Source organism: Myotis daubentonii, chromosome X (genome assembly GCF_963259705.1).
Source record: "Myotis daubentonii chromosome X, mMyoDau2.1, whole genome shotgun sequence".
Lineage (NCBI taxonomy): Eukaryota > Metazoa > Chordata > Mammalia > Chiroptera > Vespertilionidae > Myotis > Myotis daubentonii.
In genome coordinates this window covers 3,490,269-3,510,635 of record NC_081861.1, presented here as the reverse complement: position 1 = coordinate 3,510,635, position 20,367 = coordinate 3,490,269, and the positions used below count along the sequence as shown (strand labels likewise).

General features: G+C 37.5%; 1 long non-coding RNA gene across 1 annotated transcript in view; it reads left to right on the top strand.

Annotated features, from left to right (window-relative positions):
• The window catches only part of LOC132223836 (uncharacterized), a 36,872-nt gene that overhangs the window by 12,242 nt on the left and 4,263 nt on the right, over positions 1 to 20,367 (top strand). The window contains exon 2 of the long non-coding RNA XR_009450534.1: positions 9,820 to 9,887. This is a non-coding gene — a long non-coding RNA (uncharacterized LOC132223836). The remainder of the gene's footprint in view (positions 1 to 9,819; positions 9,888 to 20,367) is intronic.

Sequence of the window (20,367 nt, the reverse complement as noted above, 5' to 3'; positions counted from 1 at the left end):
TAAATGAAGGACAGCATTCATTCAAGTATACGTCCTCTATACTAAGTGCTTTTCTGATTAAGAGACTGAAAATTGTTCAACCATAGGAAACATGAGTATACAATCAGTAAAGAGAGGTTCACATTGTACTTTGTTGTGTGGATCTATGATATTGGCCACTTTATTAAATATCATTATTTTACACAAAGTATCAGTGTGCTACATAGAATAATGGCCCTCCAGAGCGGTCTATGTCCTAATCCCTGGAACCTGTGAACTTGTTAAACAGCAAAGAGGAATTACAGTTGCAGATGAAATTAGCGTTGCGACTCAGCTGACTTTAAAATAGAGGTTATCTTAGAATTACAAGGGTCCTTAAAAGTGGTGCTATAGGATAGCCTTATAGCTAAGCTCCTGGTCTGCTGAGGGTCTTAAATTGCCTTGAATATTGTCTTTGGTTAATGCTTCATTGATAAATTCCTTCTCTAACAGAGAACTGTATCAGTTTTTGTGATATTAGCTCTAGTGAAAGGAAGGCACTTTTATTGAATGCTTATCCGAGTCAGGTGCTTTACATACATTACCATATTTAATGTGCTAAATAATCCAAGAAGTGGATATTATTAAATCATTTTATGGATGAGGAAACAGGCACAGTGTTTAATTTGCACAAGGTCACACTGGTGAGCCTCAGGTTTTATTGCACACAAAGAAAAATTCTGAGGTGTGACATTTTAACTTTTGCAAGGCATGCTCGTGGTTTATACTGTCTAATGTTATATTTCAAAATCTTGCCTTGAAATTTGAAAGTTCAGGATTAATTTGTAATTTGTATTTTATTGAAGCACTATGACTGACTGTAATAGGCATGTATAAAATAGAAGACAAAAATTAACCATAAGTCCAACAAAATCTTGATTTTACTTTTGCATAGTTTTCAGTCCCTTTTTTGCATATGTATGTTGTCATTTCATAGTCATATTTTAAAATTATTATATTGTATTAAAACTTTTAATTTTTTCTTTTTAAAAAAATATATTTTGTTGACTTTTTACAGAGAGGAAGGGAGAGGGACAGAGAGTTAGAAACATCGATGAGAGAGAAACATCGATCAGCTGCCTCCTGCACCCCCCCCCCCACTGGGGATGTGCCCACAACCAAGGTACATGCCCTTGACCAGAATCAAACCAGGGACCTTTCCGTCTGCAGGCTGACGCTCTATCCACTGAGCCAACCGGTTAGGACTAAATTTTTGCCTTTTATTGAATTTGTTGGGGTGACACTGGTTAACAAAATTATACAGGTTTCAGGTGTACAATCCCACAACACATCATCTGTACACTGTATTGTGTGTTCATCACCCCAAGTCAAGTCTCCATCAATCACCATATATCCCTCCTATACCTCCTCCACTTCCCCCAACTCTACCTCTCCCTCAGCAATCCCCACACTGTTGTCTGTGTCTATGAGTTTTTTCTCTTTTTTCTTTTTTTGCTCAGCCCCTCCACCTCTAGTCCCCCAACCCCTCCCACAGCTGTCAGTCTGCTCTATCTATGAGTCTGTCACTATTTTAGTTGTTAGTTCATTTTGTTCATTAGATTCCAAATATGAGTGAAATCATATGGTACTTGTCTTTGTCTGACTGGCTTTGAAAAAACAAAGTGTCTTTATAATTATTATCTTTAGTAAACAATAGGTTGTTTCCAATTGTTTTAATATTAAAAGTAATGTTGAAAGAACAATCCCTATCTGGGACATGCTGTTCTCTTGGCGGAGAGAAGGAGCACAATCCCAACCACACAACGTAGTTAAAACCTCTGCTTGGAGGTGGTCTGCGACATATCTGCTTACATTTTCATTAAAGTGTGTCATAGGACCAAACCCAAAGTCAGTTAAGTGAAGACATACACTTTCCCCCATGATGATGGGCAGGATGAGTAATTCTGTTATAGAGAGGGAGAAATAGTTGGGAATAATTATCCCATCTACCACCGAGAGGGGAAAAAGATGATTACAGGTAGAACAAAAATAGAAACAAAAATTAGCAGATATAGACAGGTAGGTAGGTTTTGAACTTAAATTCTGACCTGAGCAGAGGCTCTTTCTTCTGGTACCTGCTCTTTGAAATGGAAAAGGAAAAAAATTGTGTATGGAAAGCATGTTGCACTTTGCTTGACTTGTTAAATATTGGGCTCCTTGAATGATGCAATTTTGCCATGGTACTCAAAATGCTATTTTAGTGGCCCTGTTTGGATGCAACTTGACTTTCTTTGGTTTTGACTCAAATACACACAACAATGTTGATTTTTCTAGTCATTAAAGAAAAGATAGGTTTAATTTCTAGATTATTCTCCTGAAATGCTATTTAAAAAGTGCATAATCACCAGGGAGCCAATGAAAAATTCCCAATCCCAAGTCCCAAGGGGTGTGGTAAGAGTAGGAATCAACATTTCCCAGGTTATCATTTGTCTTTGTTACTTAAAGGGTGATCCAAGGGCCATCAGCATTCCCATCACCTGGGGAGCTTGATAGAAATGAGGCATCTTACACTCCCCTTCAGACTTATTAAATCAAATTCTGCATTTCAAAAACATCCTCAGGGGATTTGTATGTACATTAAAATCCAAACAGCTCTGATAGATGTTTCTTAGAAATGCTGTTTCAAAAAATAAGTTTTCTTTTAAAATTGTTTCCCTTTCCATTTGACCATGATTAAGACATCAGTAATATTTAGGTAATACTTTAAAAAATCTTTTTTAGTATATACAGTATTTAAAATAGGCATAATTAGAACATTAATAATTTAGAATTGTTCTTTTTCTTTTCCAACTTCTAAGAAAAACAGTTATCTTACCTAAGAGGTTTAGTTTTTTTTAAGCTGTTGGTCTTTGGCATTTTGCTTGTTTTTTTTTTTTTTTAATTTCAAAAGTCTTCTAGTACAGATCAAACTCAAACAAAGTATTACAAGTAATCCAACATGTACCAGTTAAAGTCTTTGGAACAAAATGGTCATTCTTAAACTAAAGAATCTTTTGTGCTACTTCTCCCTGCTCTTTGATAGTAATCTTGTTCTTGAGTTTCCTTATTACAGATTGTGTGTCAGAGAATCCAGACACTGAATGAAGCAATGTTTAAAAATCTTTTACAAATTCTGAGATGCTCAACCAATGTAAAGTGTTTGTCTGGTTCTAGGGCAAACTACAGCCTGGAGCCAAATCTGTGCCTGTGTTTGTAAATAAACATTTATTGGAACACAGCCATGCCCATTCATTTACTTGATTGCCTATGGCTGATTTCATTACAGTGGCCTGCCAAGCTTAAACTGTTTACCTGTATGGCCCTTTACGGAAAAAGTGTGTCAACCTCTGGTATATATAACGAAGGATAACTTCTGTATGTGTGAAATTCTTGAGAAAGGTGCCTAAAGAATCTTAATTTTTTCTTTAAATAGAAAAAGGAGCCAATCCAACATTTGCTAAGTTTTTATTTATTCTTTTCTTTCGAATTATATATTTGTATTAGGGCTGAGCATGAACACAGGTTAAGTTAACTTTGCCACTTTTTGGACCTATTTTTTAGTCTTTCAACCAGTTCTCTTCAAAGCCCTGAAGTTAATGCTGTCACCAGATGCTGACTTTACTATACAAATGCAGTAGGACATAAATAAATTGTGTGTACTTTTATATATTTTGTGAATATATACTATTTCTCTCCAACCTTAGTCTCTTCCTTCCCTGGGGTGCCTCCTTGTGGTGGGCTATGGGACCTTCACTGACAAACTCTTACATAGCTTAGTCATGGAGGAAAGTGAATCAGTAATGGCTGACTCATCCCATACCCTGCTCAGAGTAAGAAACCCTATCATATATGTATGAGAGATGAATCATTAGACAGACAACTTGCTGGTGGATACAAGTTGAAGAAAAATTTCCTTTTTTATTCTCAACGCTTTTCCTTTAACTATAAATGGGTTTAGATTAAACATTAAAAAGAATAAATTACTTGTTAGGGCTTTTTAAAAACAATCTGAATCTACATTTCAGTTAATTTAATATTCTTCATACTTTTTATATAATTGTATATATGTATAGTATTATAAATAATACTATACATATATATGTTTATGTATATATCCACATCTTGTTTGTATATGCATGCATGTGTATAACTAAATCTCATTTTTGGTAAATCCTGATACTGAAAGAGATTAAGAGTAGAGGCTGTGATTGTACCCTTTACAGGCCACTTCTGTATTTGAACTCCCACATAAGTGATAAATTTTTCTCAGGTAGATGTTAATCCATCACTCATTTATTAGTCAACAAACAGGAGAATCTTCAGCAAAGAATCACATCTAGTGTTTTACTTTCCACTTAAGTTACTTCTAGGTAAAATATGTTGACAGAGCACAGGAATTCACCAATATTTCATTGATTCAAGTAGCTACAATAGTAACTGCTGAGTTGTGATATAAAGACTAGAACATTCTCAGACTCCAGATAAAGATTATAACATTTGTTTGCAACTATTGTCAGGAAAACACACCTGTACTAAAAAATCAATTGTTCAGCTATACATGTTGGGACTTGACATCTTCTGTTCCAAAATATAGTGATAATGAGCGAAGTTATGAATTCGCTTATTCTGTATACAGCTTTCACTAGTCTACCTGGATGAAGATAAAGGAAGATGTGCTATTCATAAGAATTGACAGATCTGGGATAGATTCAGCACAAATGGCACTTTAGAGACATTTGAAACTATGGCATTCAACAAAATGTTCTTATAGTTTAAAATATATTCATTCCAAAATGTTGCCAAGGATCTGAGTGCTGTGAACAGCTTGCAACTGAGATTTGTGTGGTTGCTATTCTAGGGCAAAAGTCCTAGAATAAGCAAATGGGAAATAATATCAGGGTAGGTAAATATTACTATAGTAACAACTTACTAAGAATAATGTTCTATATTTTCTATATAATAAAAGCCTAAGTGACCGTTAAAGCAGAATGACCAGAATGACTGGTCACTATGATGTGCTCAATGCAGGAGAAGCCCCCCTGGTGGTCAGTGTGCTCCCACAGCCAACCTCCTGTGGCCCCTCCCCCCACCAGCCAACCTCCCGTGGCCCAGCCAGGCCTAGGGACCCCACCCATGCACGAATTTGTGCACTGGGCCTCTAGTGTGGAATAATATAAAATGTTACATTTTTAGTGACTTTCTAATGCCTTGTTTAGTTCAGATAAAATCACGAGGAGGTGCAAAGCCCTGAGAGAAAGCTATGTCATTCCATTTGTTTTTCTTAGCATGACAATGCTAACATATACTCTTTAAATGAAATAATAGTATTCTGGAGAAGTTAATTATATCTTTTTAAATTCCATTATATAAAGTAACTCTTAATCATGAAATTCTTTAAACACAACCTGGATCTTTTGGGCTGCCTTTCATTTGACTTGTTTTCATTTTTAGTAGGGTAAAAAAGGGCCACATAATTATGAAAGCTATTTTTTTTATAATGAAGTACAGACTACTAGTTTTTTGATCATCTTCTATTGTAGTGTTCTCAACCCTAGCTGCACATTACATCATCTGGAGAACTTTTTATAGAACTTCTGTGCTCCAGCTCAAATTTCTGATTCCTTTTTTTTCAAGGTGGGGCATGGTGTGTGTGTGTGTGTGTGTGTGTGTGTTTAACTACCTATGAGATTGTAATGTGCAGCCAGATTGAGAATTACTGTTCTGGACCTTTAAGTCATTAATAGCTAACCACATGATACTATGATCTGTAAAATGATTTTTTAAATGTAAGTTTAGGTAGATGTAGTAGGTTTTGACTAGAGTGTGTGTCAGTCTCAGAGATTCCTCCATCTCTGAATTTCTGGGATTTGAATCCATATACCTCAGGAGATGTCTCATTTATTAGCCACCTTGATTGAGACATTTAACAAGGCAACATCTTTGTTATGAAGTAGTTGCAATCTGGTGGCGTTGGATGGGATATCTGAGTTAAAAGGTGGCTTCACTTAGGAGAATGATGGTCTCATCATTCTGCAGTGAAGAATTTCCATAAAACAATCCTGTGAGACTGGTTTTATTCCATCTGGGCAATTCAGAACACTGAGGATTAAAGAGGATACATAATTAGGAGGTGGCAGAGCCAGAATTTGCAAGCAGTCTATTTGTCTTTTAAACACATTCTTTTTCCATTTGATCACACTTTCTCACACATTGAGAAGATCTTCTATGGTCTTGGTTGCTTGTGCTATGAATGCACAGAATAAGATGGAATAAGGATGAGAGAGCTCATGGGCAGCTCAGACTGCCACGGTGAATACCTGTGTGTTTGAACACATTTGGACTAATTTGAATGAATGATCATTATTGATAGGTAACATATATGTCCTTAATATTCACAGCTATAAAGGTTCTCTATTGTTTTCATGTATTACATTGTGGTCATCTAACACAAGTAAAGGGGGTTTTTATAATTCCTTTTAAACAAGAACTATTGGAATAGTCTACTACAGTTATATTTGCTGACTGTGTTAAATGTAATTTATTAAGAGTTCTGTAAAACTTGTCATCTGATAATGATTTCAAGTGAGGTACCTTCTGATGGTCCATTTCTGTTAACTGAATGCCTTTCATCAGAACTTTATATGTCAGCCCAAGACTGTAAACTTAATAAAAATGGGAAATTATCCACCTTCAAATTACAGCAAAGATAATTACAAAAGCAATCTCCATTTATTGACTTTCTGTTATATGACAAGATACTGCAGATATATTCTTTCTAATCCTCATGAGTTAAGTGGGATTCTTATTTTTCAGTAGAGAAAACTACACTTAGCTAAAAAACAAAAGAAACGTTCCCCGAACTTCAGTGATACTAAATGGTGGAGCTAAGATTGAAACCCACGTTTTCTGGCTCTAAAACCCATGCTTTTAGCTGTCTTGCTAGGGAGACTGTTACTCTGTTAGCACTCTGTTTTTAAAAAATACATGCTTAGCTTTGTTATATTTAGTTACATTTTACTAAACTTCTTCAGAGTGATTGTTCCAAATTAGTTATTCTTATGTCTTAAAGATCCACTTACCATATGAATTCCCCCCTTTTTAGCTGCTTCTTTGGGGATTTTAAAAAACATTTTATGCATGTATGAACATCTATGAAATTCAATATGCATACAGAAATGTGGTATTAGCAGTTTGCTCCTGAAAGAAGTACTATAAACAAGCATCCATCTAACCACCACCAAGGCCAAGAAATGGAATGATGCTAGGACCACAGAATTCCCTTCTTTCTTTACAATTATTATCCATTTCTCCCAGAATTAAAATAATTTCCTTGTTATACTTTTTATTTTATTATCTAAGTATTTATTCATAAATTAGTTTTGCCTGTTTTTAAGCTTTATGTAAATGGATTAATACAGTATATATCCTTGCATCTGGCTTTAATTGCTCAACATATTCAGTAATGTCATTTCCTGCATAGCCATCTTGCACATCTTTTGCTAGATTTTTTCCATGTACTTGTTATATTTTGATGTTACCAAAATTGCCTACTTTTCAACATTTTATTTCTAAAAAAGTGCCAATTTATTAAATTTATTTTTGAGCTTTGTAATATTCAGCAATCTTGCTAAAAAATATTTAAAAGTATAGTAATAGTGAATTCTTTGCTTTTTCTATAAATTTAATCTTCTCATCTGTAAACGATATTGTCTTCCTTTTTAATCTTCCTAATTTTTCTTACCTTACTGTCATGGCCAAGAGCTCTAGTGCAAATGTTGAGTAGAAGAGATGACCGTGGCCCTAGCTGGTTTGGCTCAGTGGATAGAGCGTCAGCCTGGGCACATCCTGGGTTGTGGGCTCGATCCCCAGTAGGGAGTGTGCAGGAGGCAGCCAATCAATGATTCTCCTTCATCATTGATGTTTCTATCTCTCTCTCCCTCTCCCTTCCTCTCTAAAATCAATAAAATATATTTTTATAAAAAAGAAGAGATGACGGTGGACACCCTGTCTCATTCTCTTTTGTAAAAGAGGGTGTTTTTGATGTTTTACCATAAGTATTATGTTTATAGGTTTTTGGTATATATCTTTTTTTAGAATAGGAACTTCCCTTTTTGCTAAGTTTTTTTTTTTTTAATCAATAGATTTGGCTTTTTCTGTATCTATTGAGATGAAAATATGATTTTTCTTTTTTAATCTACTAATATGGTAGGTTATATTGATTGACTTTAACAAAAATTTAAACTAACTGTGGACTGAGTTAAATTCAGTTTCATTAGTATTGTCCTTCTTAAAATGTGGGTTTGCTATGCTAACATTTTAATATTTTTGCATCTATGATTATGAATGAGATTGACGTACAGTTTTCAGTTATAGCTGTGTTTTTGTATTTGCTTCAATCTAAACTCCAAGCTACAGAAAGTGCCCTTTGCTCCTGTTCTATGGCAGGGTTTGTATAATTTATCCTTAAATCTTTGTGTTAAGTGTTAATTGCTTCCTTAAATTTTTGGTCGAACTTGCTGGTGAAGCCATCTGGGCATGCAGTTAATTTTTTTTTTTTTTACCATGGGAAGGTTTTTAATTATGATTCCATTTCTTAAAGCATTATTCAATTTTTATGTTTCTTGCGACTGTTTTGATAAGTTCTATTTTGTTGTGAATTTTTTTCAATTTGTTCACAATTTTAAACTTTGGAATAAAGTTGATTGAAATATACTCTTTAATTATCTTTATCTGCAATTATGTCTCTTTCTGTTTTATTCATTAGTCTTCATCAAAGATTTAGCATGTTTATTAATCTTATCAAATGGACAACTTATGCCTTTGTTGATCTTCACTATTTTATGCTTTTTAATTTCTGCTCTTATTAATATTTCCTTCCTTGTTCTTTCTTTGGGTTTCTTTTGTTCCTAATGTCCTAATGAGATACATATTTAGCTTTGTTGTATTTAGTTGTTCTTATTTTCTAACATTTATTTCTTATTCTAAGTAGCTTTGGCTTCATCCTTACAAGTTTAGTATGTACTAAATTTGTTACTCAGTTGAAAATATTTTTAAATTTGTCTTTCTTCTTTGATCCATGAGTTACTTAGATATCTTATTTCGTTTTTAAATGTATTGGGGTGTATTTAGTTTTACAGGACAAAAATTTCTATATCCTTTAGTGTAGTTATGCTATAAGTATATTTTTTTCTACTTTTTGATATTTGAAACTATCTCACCTTCATGCTTGATGGGAAGGTTCAATAGTTATAGAATTCTAGGTTGGAACTACTCTATTCATGTAGTTTCTTTTAGCACTTTGAAGATATTCTATTGCCTTCTGAGTTTAGTAATTTCTTTTTTTGGAGGGCTGGGAGGAAGTCAACTATCATCTAATTATTGCCCCTTTGAATGTAATTTGCCTTTTTTTCTCTGGCTACTTGTAAAATTTTATCTGCATTAGTTTTCTGCATTTTTCACTATGATGTGGTTAAGCATAGATTCATCCTTAACCCATTAGTTCATCCTTTTTGGGGTTATTAGGGTTTCTTGAATCTTAGAAAAATGTATTTAGTGAATTTTGGAAAACTCTCAACCATTGGGGGAAGTTATTTAAAATGATATGGACCAATTACTGCATTTTTCATACAAGAAGTCATAAAGGCAAGTATAGTTAAGTTGCTTGAATTTAAAGTTGTAATTAATTTGTTGTATCACAGTTATATTTGGTATGATTAAATGCATAAATGCCTATCTATATATCTGTCTATGCTACAGTATTGCCAAACAATGGGGTCTCACACCTTAAGAAAATGATCTGAGTTATCTCTTTCTGGAATTTAGGCTGTGGATGGAATGTCTTGCAAATGGAGTTGACTTCATATTAGAATTACCTGCAAACTCCACAAACAGTAAGTAAAGTTAATAGTGTACTAGGTTTTTATGGCTTCTTACTTATGCCAGTTGTTTTCCATTTTAACTTTACTAGGGACATACTTAAGTTTGTTAATGTTTTATTGTATTTTTTATATTTTAATTTACTATTTTTTATACTTCATTCCCCTTTATTTTTGCCATTATCATGACAATGGAGTATTACTCTTTTAGCAGAGGTGGAGATGCGGCTAGAAAAGCATCAGGTGACCAGAGTTCTCATCTTTTTCCAACCTTTGGGAACTTAGTTTATTTCTGGGAGCCTTGGGTTCCTTACTTTTGTTTCCTTTTATTTATTTTTTGTGCTACTAAATTTTAATATTATTTTACTTTTATATTAATTTTTTTAAATTACAGCTTACATTCAATATCACTTTGTTTTAGCTTCAGGTGTATGGTTCTTCACTTGTAAAAGGAGGGATTGGATTAGACAATTTTTATACTTGAGCCATCCATTTCTTAACAAAATTCTTTTCCTTGTGGGACTTATGTTATGAACTAAATGTTAGTGTCCCGCCTAAATTCATGTTAAAACCCTAACTCCCAGTGTGATGGGATCAGGAGGTGGAGCCTTTGGGGGTGATTAGGTCTTTAGGGCTTTGCTCTCATGAATGGGATGAGTGCGTCTATAAAAGACTCCAGAGGGCTCCCTTGCCTCCTTTTTTAAAAAATGTTTTTATTGATTTGGAAGAGGAGAGAGAGAGAGAGAGAGAGAGAGAGAGAGAGAGAGAGAGAGAGAGAGAGAGATATCTGCTGCCTCCTGCACTCTCCCTACTGGGGATCTAGCCTGCAACCCGGGCATGTACCCTGATGGGGAATCTAACCTGCGACCTTTTGATGCATGGAATGAAGCTCAACCAACTGAGCCACATTGGCCAGGGCTCACGACCCCTTTGGCAGTCAAACGACCCTTTCACAGGGGTTACCTAAATACATCCTGCATATCAGATATTTCCATGACGATTCATAGCAATAGCAACATTACAGTTATGAAGTAGCAACAAAAGTAATTTTATGGTTGGGGGTCACCACAACATGAGGAACTGTATGAAAGGGTCGCGGCATTAGGAAGGTTGAGAACCACTGTTTTAGGCCAAGCGAGGTTACAGTGAAAAGGTGGTTGTCAGTGAGGATGCCGGCCCTCACTAGACACCAAAGCTGCCAGCAGCATGGTCTGGGACTTCCCAGCTTCCAAAATGGAGAGAAATAAATGTTAGTTGTTTATAAGCCATCCAGTTTCTGGTGTTTTGTTATAGCAAAATGGACAAAGATAACATCCAAGAGGAAATATTGCATACTCAGTTGGATAACTGAGTATTTCTCAGTTTAGCCATTCAACCTAAAGCTGGACATTTGGGACCCATCCGTGCATAGATAGCATTCAAAATCACAAGCTCAAATGAAGCTACCAAGGGAGGGAGTTGTAGAAGAGAAGAGGAGCCAGCTAAGCACTGAGCCCTGGGGCACCCTGCTGTTGACATTAAAGAGCATCGGTGCCAATAAGAAAGGCTGAGCAGCTGTAGTCAGGAATATGGATTAAGAACTAAGAAACCCAAGTATCTTGGGAATCAAGGATGAAAAGTGTTTCAAGAGGAAAAAAGAGTGTTCCGTTGGATCAAATGAGGCTGATAGTGTGGGTAAGATAAGTACTCACAGTTTACTGTTGGCTGTAGCAATGTGGATGTCGTGGGAGACCTTGCCAAAAGCACTGGTTTGGTCAAGGGATGGTGGGAGGTGATCTGCTTTATTGGAGTTGATGAGCATGTGTGTGGGGGGTGGGGGGAGGGAACTAGAGCTAGTATAGCAACTCTCTGAAGGAGATTTGCTGGAAATGGGAACAGAGAAATGGGGTTGTAACTGGAAGAGGACAGGTTCTCATTTTTGTTTTTTATTAAGGGAGAAATTGGGTAATTGTAATGATGTTTATATACTGATAAAAGTGGTCCAGTAGAGAAAGAGACATTTATAAGACAGGAAATAGTGGGAACAGTTAAGGAACTGATGTTTTTCAGGAGGCAAGAAGGATCTGGTACATGAGTGGGTTGGCCTTCCCTGAGAGTTCAGTATATTCATAGGAGAAAAAGTACAGTTTGTGGGCACATTGAAAGCCATTAGCACTAATGTCAAATATGTTCCCTTCTCTGCCTTCTGGACACATGGTCCCTTATACCTTGGCAGGGTCATGTAACTGACTGTGGTTAGTGTTAAGCAATACATGTCATTTCTGTGCTATAGCATTTCATTGTCAGCAGGAAAATCTTCAAAAGTTATTCTTCCCTCTGCCACAGTGACTGGTAATGTTCTAGAACAGTGGTTCTCAACCTTCCTAATGCCGTGACCCTTTAATACAGTTCCTCATGTTGTGGTGACCCCCAACCATAAAATTATTTTCGTTGCTACTTCATAACTGTAATTTTGCTACTGTTATGAATCGTCATGTAAATATCTGATATGCAGGATGTATTTTCATGGTTACACATTGAACATAGTTAAAGCATAGTGATTAATCACAAAAACAATATGGAATGATATATGTGTTTTCCGATGGTCTTAGGCGATCCCTGTGAAAGGGTCATTCGACCCCCAAAGGGGTTGTGACCCACAGGTTGAGAACCGCTGTTCTAGAAACTGATTGCTCATCAGCCTACACCCCTGAGTAAGGAAACCATAGAGCAGATCCTCTAGCTGACCATTATAGACATCTAGTGTCCTTTGTTGTTTTAGGCTATTGTTATAGCATTAGCTAGCCTATCCTGAGTGATATGGGTACAGATGTGTATAGAAGGACAGATGTAATGGCGGGGGCTTATGGGATGTCTGTCAGGGTTGCATGTAGTTTTTCAGTGAAATAGGAAGCTGTGAGTGAGGATGGGGGATGAGGCATTGGAGATTTGAAGAGAGAGCAAACGGGATGAAGTAGTCATTTGGGAAAATCGGAGAGTAACTGAATCAGCAAAATGTATCATGATTATCAGATAGCACTCAGGGCCCCTTTGAGGTTGGTGGCCATGATCAAAGTGAGTGTCCGTGTGGGTATGTTTTTCTCCAGTAGCTGTTGTCTGAATGAGAGTACACATGATGCAGACAAAGAACTGGATTTAAAGGGGGGCTGGGTTTTGCCAGAGGAGGATGACTAAGGGAGAAATTGGAAAGGGAGTAGAAGATATATACAAGAGAATATTTAGCATATTCTTTTAGGACTTTCAGCCTCAGGGCAGTTGACATTAAAGACTGAGAGACATAGTAAAGTCAAACTCCTATCACATAGAGGGTGGTTTAAAGTTTACAAAGGCACTTAATTTTGCACATGGAAGAATATGAGAAAGGGCAGATGGCACGTAAATGTGCCTCTTGTGTGCACGTTTATCCCTTGTGCCCCAGGAAATTACTGCCATGGTGGATGGTGGCTCTCCCTTTCCTTCCTCCCTTCCTCCCTTCATTCCTTCCTTCCTTCTTTCCTTCCTCCTTCCTTCCTTTATTCCTTTCGTTCTCTCTCTCTCTCTCTCTCTCTCTCTCTCTCTCTCTCTCTCTCTCTCTCTGTTCTTCTTACATATGCCCATCATCTGTGGTTTAAGCTTAACCATGATTCGCCTTGTCCTTCTTTTGTCTTTGATTCCTTTTCCTTTGTTTCATGGTGAGGTTTGCCTCTCTCTTGGGAAGTTGGGGAGGGAAGAGAGAATGGGAGAATGGGTGGGGTGGGATACCACGATTCAGAAGCAGACCCAGGGGTTGGATCAAATCACCTCCCTTTAGACATATGTAATTCCCCTAGATAACCTGTGAATTCTCCAAGTTATAACTGATGAAATTGAAGCCTGGGGTTACTTGTATTATTTAAACAATAATGGGCAATTCTTATAATCATCACACACCCTGCTCTTTTTCTGACATGACTTTTTCCCTTCTGTACAGGAAGTGTTGGCTAATAATGGTAGGCAATGTCCCCAATTCTTCCAGTCGGTGTTAGGTGCACATTGTGCCTCTTCCAGACCACCTAGGTCTAAATAATGTCCCCAAGGACATAAATCAAAGCTTCCATTCTTTCTTTGCAGTTTCTAGGTGACATGCTGATTCTAATTCTGGAACTGTTCATAAGGAAGCCCTATATTGGTGTCAGGTCACTAGAAAGCTGAGCGTCCAGATAGTTAAATGTGTTTCTTTCTTTAGATAGGAACAGGAAAGGGCTGGTTTGAGGAGGTCCTGCTATCTGCTTTGGTACTGAGCTTGAACCCTGGACTGAGGATCCCAGGTGACCATTATCATCATTACATGCCCCCTACCCCCTGATTTTTGGGGAGAGAGCTCACCAGGAGGCCTTTGTGCAATACCAGAGAGAAACAATACGAGTTGGTCATGCAGCTGGTGTCCTGGATGGCATCAGGAACCTGGTATTGCCCATGAGGTGGGAAGGGACAGATCTTGCCACTGGGGGAAGTTATCTCTGGCCTCCAGGAGTCCCTAGTACTCTTGTCAGCACTTCCTTCTTGGTGTCACTACCATCTTTGATACTTCTTATTAAGAAAATGAACATCTTGCCCTAACCAGTTTGGCTCAGTAGATGGAGCATTGGCCTGCGGACTGAAGGGTCCCAGGTTCGATTCCAGTCAAGGACATGTACCTTGGTTGCGGGCACATCCCCAGTAGGGGGTGTATAGGAGGCAGCTGATCGATGTTTCTCTCTCATCGATGTTTCTAACTCTCTATCCCTCTCCCTTCCTCTCTGTAAAAAAATCAATAAAATATATTTTTAAAAAAAGATAAATGAATATCTTTGAGAAAGTGAGACCTTCAAACCCCCTCAAACAATACCACGCACAGGATCATTTATCAGCAGCTCCTATGGCTAGATTTGGGGACGATGGGTGATGAAGACTGATAGGGCCAGGCCTTGCATATTTCATACTTTAAGCTCCCGTCTGCTTGATGGTATGTGAATTTGGGGACTCTGGAGAATTTTCTGATTTCAGCTTGGGACCACAAATTATTGCTTGAGCCATAACCTTTTACACTGCTTGGTCTCCACTCTTCTTTGTTCTTCATATTTCCACCAGAATGTGCCTGGCTAGGTACTTACTTCAGCCTTTCCTAGACCATTAATCCCCTCTGAGGGCTCTCCCAGGATAAAGCCTTACAGGTTTGCTGCTTTCTGATTTTTTTTATCTTCTTTACCTCTAGGATAGTGCTCCATGTTAATGACAGTGGCGCCAAGTACAAATTAATTGAAATGAGACAGAAGTAAGAAAAGTTATGGTCTGCCCATATGAATTTCAGAAACTTTTACTTTTTTTAAGTAGACTACAGCTTGTGGAGGAACATGCAAATCACATAGAAACCATGCAAATAGATTTGCTTTCTTGTTTGTTATTTCACAAACCTGAATAATGCCTCTAGTGAAATTCAAAGGAGACTGTTCTGAATCATAGATCCCCAAAGCCAAGGAGTCATAAGCTATTGGGAAATTAAGTTCCATAGTACCTATTTTTTAGTCTCTAAGGCCAAGTTATAGGCATGTTCATTACATTTCTATTACAGAGGAAACAGTCTTGGGCATTCCACTTCATTCCCTTATGTCATTCTTACAGTGGAAAGTTGAAATCATGAGCTTTAGAAAATGTAGTTTCCTTTGAGTTTAGCCTTTTCTGAAAGGAAGGCTGGATGAATAAAAATTTGCCCTGCCTTTTTACTCTGCCAACTCCAGAGTTATCTTTCTTCTTAGTGCGGGAACCATTCATGAAGTCCCAGTTGCTCCTAATGCTTGTATGTGCCATCTCCACGTGAATTATTCATTTTGCTGCCTTTGTTATAATAGCCACAGTGTTCAGTCTGTAAGACTGTCTTGTGATATATCCTTCCTTTGCTAAAAGGCTACATATCATCAGCCTCATTTGATTTAGAAGCCAATTCAGCATACCACACATACCTTCAAGACGAATGTCAGGATCCTTCCTGCTATGAAAATGTCATGCATGCTTAACATGACAGTTTGTCACAAGTGATGGTTGATAGTTTCAAGTGCTTTATAATTATTGTTCTTGAATCTTCAAAGCAATTTAATTTGAGGATTTTTCATTTTCAATAAGGAAAAAACCCTCAAATACTTGTTTTGGTTTTTAATTTCAAAATGTTGAATTGGAGATTTAGAGTATCCAAAATGTAGAGGGAAGGTAACGTGTTTAACTGTGGTGAACATGAAATTTACCATTTTAACCATTTTAAATGTATAGTACAGTTGTGTTAACTGTATTCACATTGTTGTGCAACAGAGCTCTAGAACTTTTCCATCTTGCAAAACAAAACCTATACTAGTTATCTTACAATATATCCCTTTCCCCTTCCCCCTTCCCCAGCCACTGGCAAACACCATTCTACTTTCTCTTTCTAAGAGTTTGACTACTTTATATAACTTTTATAAATGGAATCATGCAGTATTTGTCCTTTTGTGACTGGATTATTTAATTTAGCATATGCCCTCAAGGTTCATCCATGTGACAGGATTTCTTTATTTAAGGCTGAATAATACTCCATTGTATGTATATACCGCATTTTCTTTACTCATTCATCTGTGAAGGTAGTGTCTTTCTGTAAAGTGCTCTTAGGAAAGCTTTTCTCCTAAGTGTGTTTACTTCACTAGAATGTCTAGAGGGAAGAGATAAGGGAAAAGTGGCAGCGAGTGGAAAGGGAGTTATTATAGCATGAAAGGATGGATGACCTATGAGATCTATAGGGACAGAGTAGTACAGTGGTTCTCAACCTGTGGGTCGCGACCCCTTTGGGGGTCAAATGACTCACAGGGGTTGCCTAAGACCATCAAAAAACACATATATAATTACATATTGTTTTGTGATGAATCACTATGCTTTAATTATGTTCAATGTGTAACAATGAAATTGGGGGTCACAACAACATGAGGACCTGTATTAAAGGGTCGCGGCAGTAGGAAGGTTGAGAACCACTGGAGTAGTAGGTTTTCTCATTGGGCTCTGGATTTTTCTCACAGATCAGCTTCTATGTGAATTCCAGCCCCAACTCAGAATTGAAGCAGCTCTGGCTAAAGCAAAAACACTAGCAATATGCTCTGTGGTCTAGATTTAGTTTAAATGTTGTCAGACAACCAGCAGACAAAGGTTAACTTGAAAGAACACGTGGTCACATGGTTTGGGAGACTGAATTATGCAGAATTACTTTCACTTATTTTTTTACTTGCCTCTTGTTATGAGCAAGATTATGAAGGAATGGGGAAGCCTGATACGGAATAGGGGCTGGGGTCCCTGTCCTTATAGATACCACAATGTCAGCAGTTTCCTGTCGCGGCAGGTATGAGCAGTAAGAATGAGCCTTTCTCCTTCCCTGTCTCTCATTATTCTTGGCTAAGTGTGAAGAACAACAGAGGGTGGGAGCCCCTCTTTTTTTCTTTTCTACTGCAGGTTGTTGGACTGCACACAGAGCATGTGGTCTCCACTCCATCACTGCAAATGCCTGGGTTCATAACTGCAGAGTCCCTTGCCTTTCTCTGCTTTTTTGATTTTCTCCTAGGAAAGCTACAGAGGGAGCTGCTGGGCGGGTGAGGGGAGGAGAAACGCTTAGGGAAATGCCCAGAGGCTTACAGAGAAACCGAAAGTGTCTGGAACAATGCTGTGTGCTGATAATGGCTCCCTGGAGATCATCGACCCTGGGGCACTTCAGTGACGAGTTGGAAGGGTGAATAGAGTGGGCTCAGGAGCAGGTGCCTTGTTCCGCAGCAGTGAGGACGGGTACCATCCTGCCTCCTGAGACAGAATACTGGGGAGGAGGTGCCCATTCAGGCCCTGCCAAGGGGCAGGGTGCTCAGCTGATTCTCAGGTGTGAGTCAGGGGAGGGCCCTGACCCAAACTGTTCCCCAAGGTGAGGGATCTGCTTTAGGAGGCAGATGGTAGCCAAAGACTTTCTGCTTTGTGGATGCCAAATTTGGAGGCAAGAATAAATATTTTAAAATATTTTTAGCAAGGGGTGTGTGTGTGTGTGTGTGTGTGTGTGGCTTTAAAAATAAGTTTACACTGTTGATTTTGTCCCCTAACATTTTTTATAAAAATCTCCAAGTCTACAGGAAAGTTGAATTTTATAGTGAGCACATATGCTTAACAACGAGATTACTAGCATTTTAAGATATTTGCTTGATCAAATCTCTAACCATCTAGGTGCTCATCTCGCCATCCATGAACCCATCTTTTTTGATGTGTTTTTAAAAACACTCCTGAATGTTTCTGCATTATAAGTTGAGTATTTGGTTTTCAATTTTTTTTTAGGTAAAATTTACATGCAATTAAATCTTTTAAAATGTAAATGCACAAATCCTCGGTGTAGAGTGCTGTATGTTCTATCATTTTGTCAGCTTTTACAAAACCATTTTTCTTTTTTACAAAACCAAGCTTCTGGTTAGTCACAGAATTTTTTGAAATTATATAAGGAATTCAGTATAGCAATTCTACAAAGTCCTGATAGACAATTCCATGGCAATCCATGGTGGTGTGTGTCCATGTGGAATTAAAGATCCTTATGAAGTGGCAGATTACTTTAGGGCAGCGGTTCTCAACCTGTGGGTCACGACCCCTGAAAATACATCCTGCAGATCAGATATTTCCATGACGATTCATAACAGTAGAACATTACAGTTATGAAGTAGCAACGAAAATAATTTTATGGTTGGGGGTCACCACAACATGAGGAACTGTATGAAAGGGTCACGGCATTAGGAAGGTTGAGAACCACTGCTCTAGTGTTATGAAGGGTACATTTGTCATGCTCATTAGAAAAATGGAGAGATGCAGGTGTTCATTTCTGTTTATGACTGTTTTACTGGGGAATCTTCACTTCCATTATTTGTTTTAGTTGTTTGTACACCACTGCTCTGCCAGCTGCTTGAAACCCCAAACTCAGGTAGGACAAGAATATGCTCCGGACCTGTGTGATGTCTTGCTTTTAAAAGGAGGGGAGAATGGAGATTTGGTTTTTCAAATATTTACTTCTGTGCCCCCAAATGCCAGCTGCTGTGGGTAAAACAGAGAACGTCAAAGATAGACTCTCTAGAAGGAGTGTACTGTTTACTTGGGAAAAGATATGAGTATGAGATAGATCATGAAGTGTTAAGATAGTGTAATATGAGTTCAGAGGGGAAGCAGTGGCTGACAGCTACAGTGGTTAGAAAAGGTTTCTGGAGGAGCATCTGCTTTGAGGTGGTTGGTTGAGTGTCTATGGAGAGAGGGAGAGAGGAGGACTTTCAAGGTCCCTGTGGATTGCTCTCAACAGAGATACTTTTTCCTTCAATCCAGCATGAATAGATGGCAGATTTCAGGAAGACTTGGCAGATAAGATTGAAAAGATAAATTGGGTCAATTATATCAGGCCTTCATTGACGGACAATTTAAAAAGGCTAGTACAGTCTGTAGTTTTCTCAGTTATTTTGCATTCCTCACGCGTGATTAACAGAAATCATACTATACTAGTAGTGCCTTTATGTCAAAAGAAAGAATGGTACTCATTTATTGATTTGTTGAAATAAAAGAATTTGTGTGAACTGTTTTCTAAATAGATTTGTGAGAAATGATGATCAAAGAACATATGTGGAATAAATTTTTAATCTGAAGGTTTAAACACAAATATCACCTTTTCACCAGAAGCCATGACCATGATGAATTGCACTCATTTTATTAATGGGGTATGGTTACTGTTTAAACCATAAACAAGCAAAAAGGGCAAACAGCATTTCTTGTGTATAGTTACTCATATTCTTAAGTGTTGCAAAATACCAAAGGGGGGAAAAACAGGGAGGTGGGGAGTTGGTGGTTTTAAAAATATAGTGAGTCATTGACTTATGCTAATACCAGTGTACTCATAAATGAGTAACAATAGTGAATTTAGAAGGGATATAAGTAGAAGAGAGGCTATTTAAAGGCTGTATAATACTAAAGGCAGCTGAACTGGTCACAAGTAAGGATTCTCTCTGGGAAATCTGGAAGTAGTTCAGTTCATCCCCACAAAGTTCTGTTTCTCCTTTATCTAAAGGAGTCATCTTAGGGGAAGTTAAGAGTTCTTTCAAGTATGGCTTCTTTTCCACTTGCTTCCTGGGGGGAATTCATGGCAGATAAACTTGTGTGTGGTTTTGCATTGAAGAAGTGCCAGTAGTAAGCAAGAAAAATCAATTGATTTTTTTAAGAGGTTGGTGGTGATGTTTATGAACTGGAAACACAAAAGGTTTGTTTGAATTTATTTTCTTAGCTTTTGTTTCTAAACATGGTATAAAAGTATAAGAACTGACCAACCATCCTTTTCATAAACATAGATGCTATCTTCTTTTTAAACAAAAGATTATAGCATATAAATAGAGCAAAATACAACTGACCAAAATGTGAAGACAGGAAAGTCTGTTGTGGATTTTCAATTATGAGCGTTTAATCAGAAAATTTGTTTTCATTCATGTTGAAA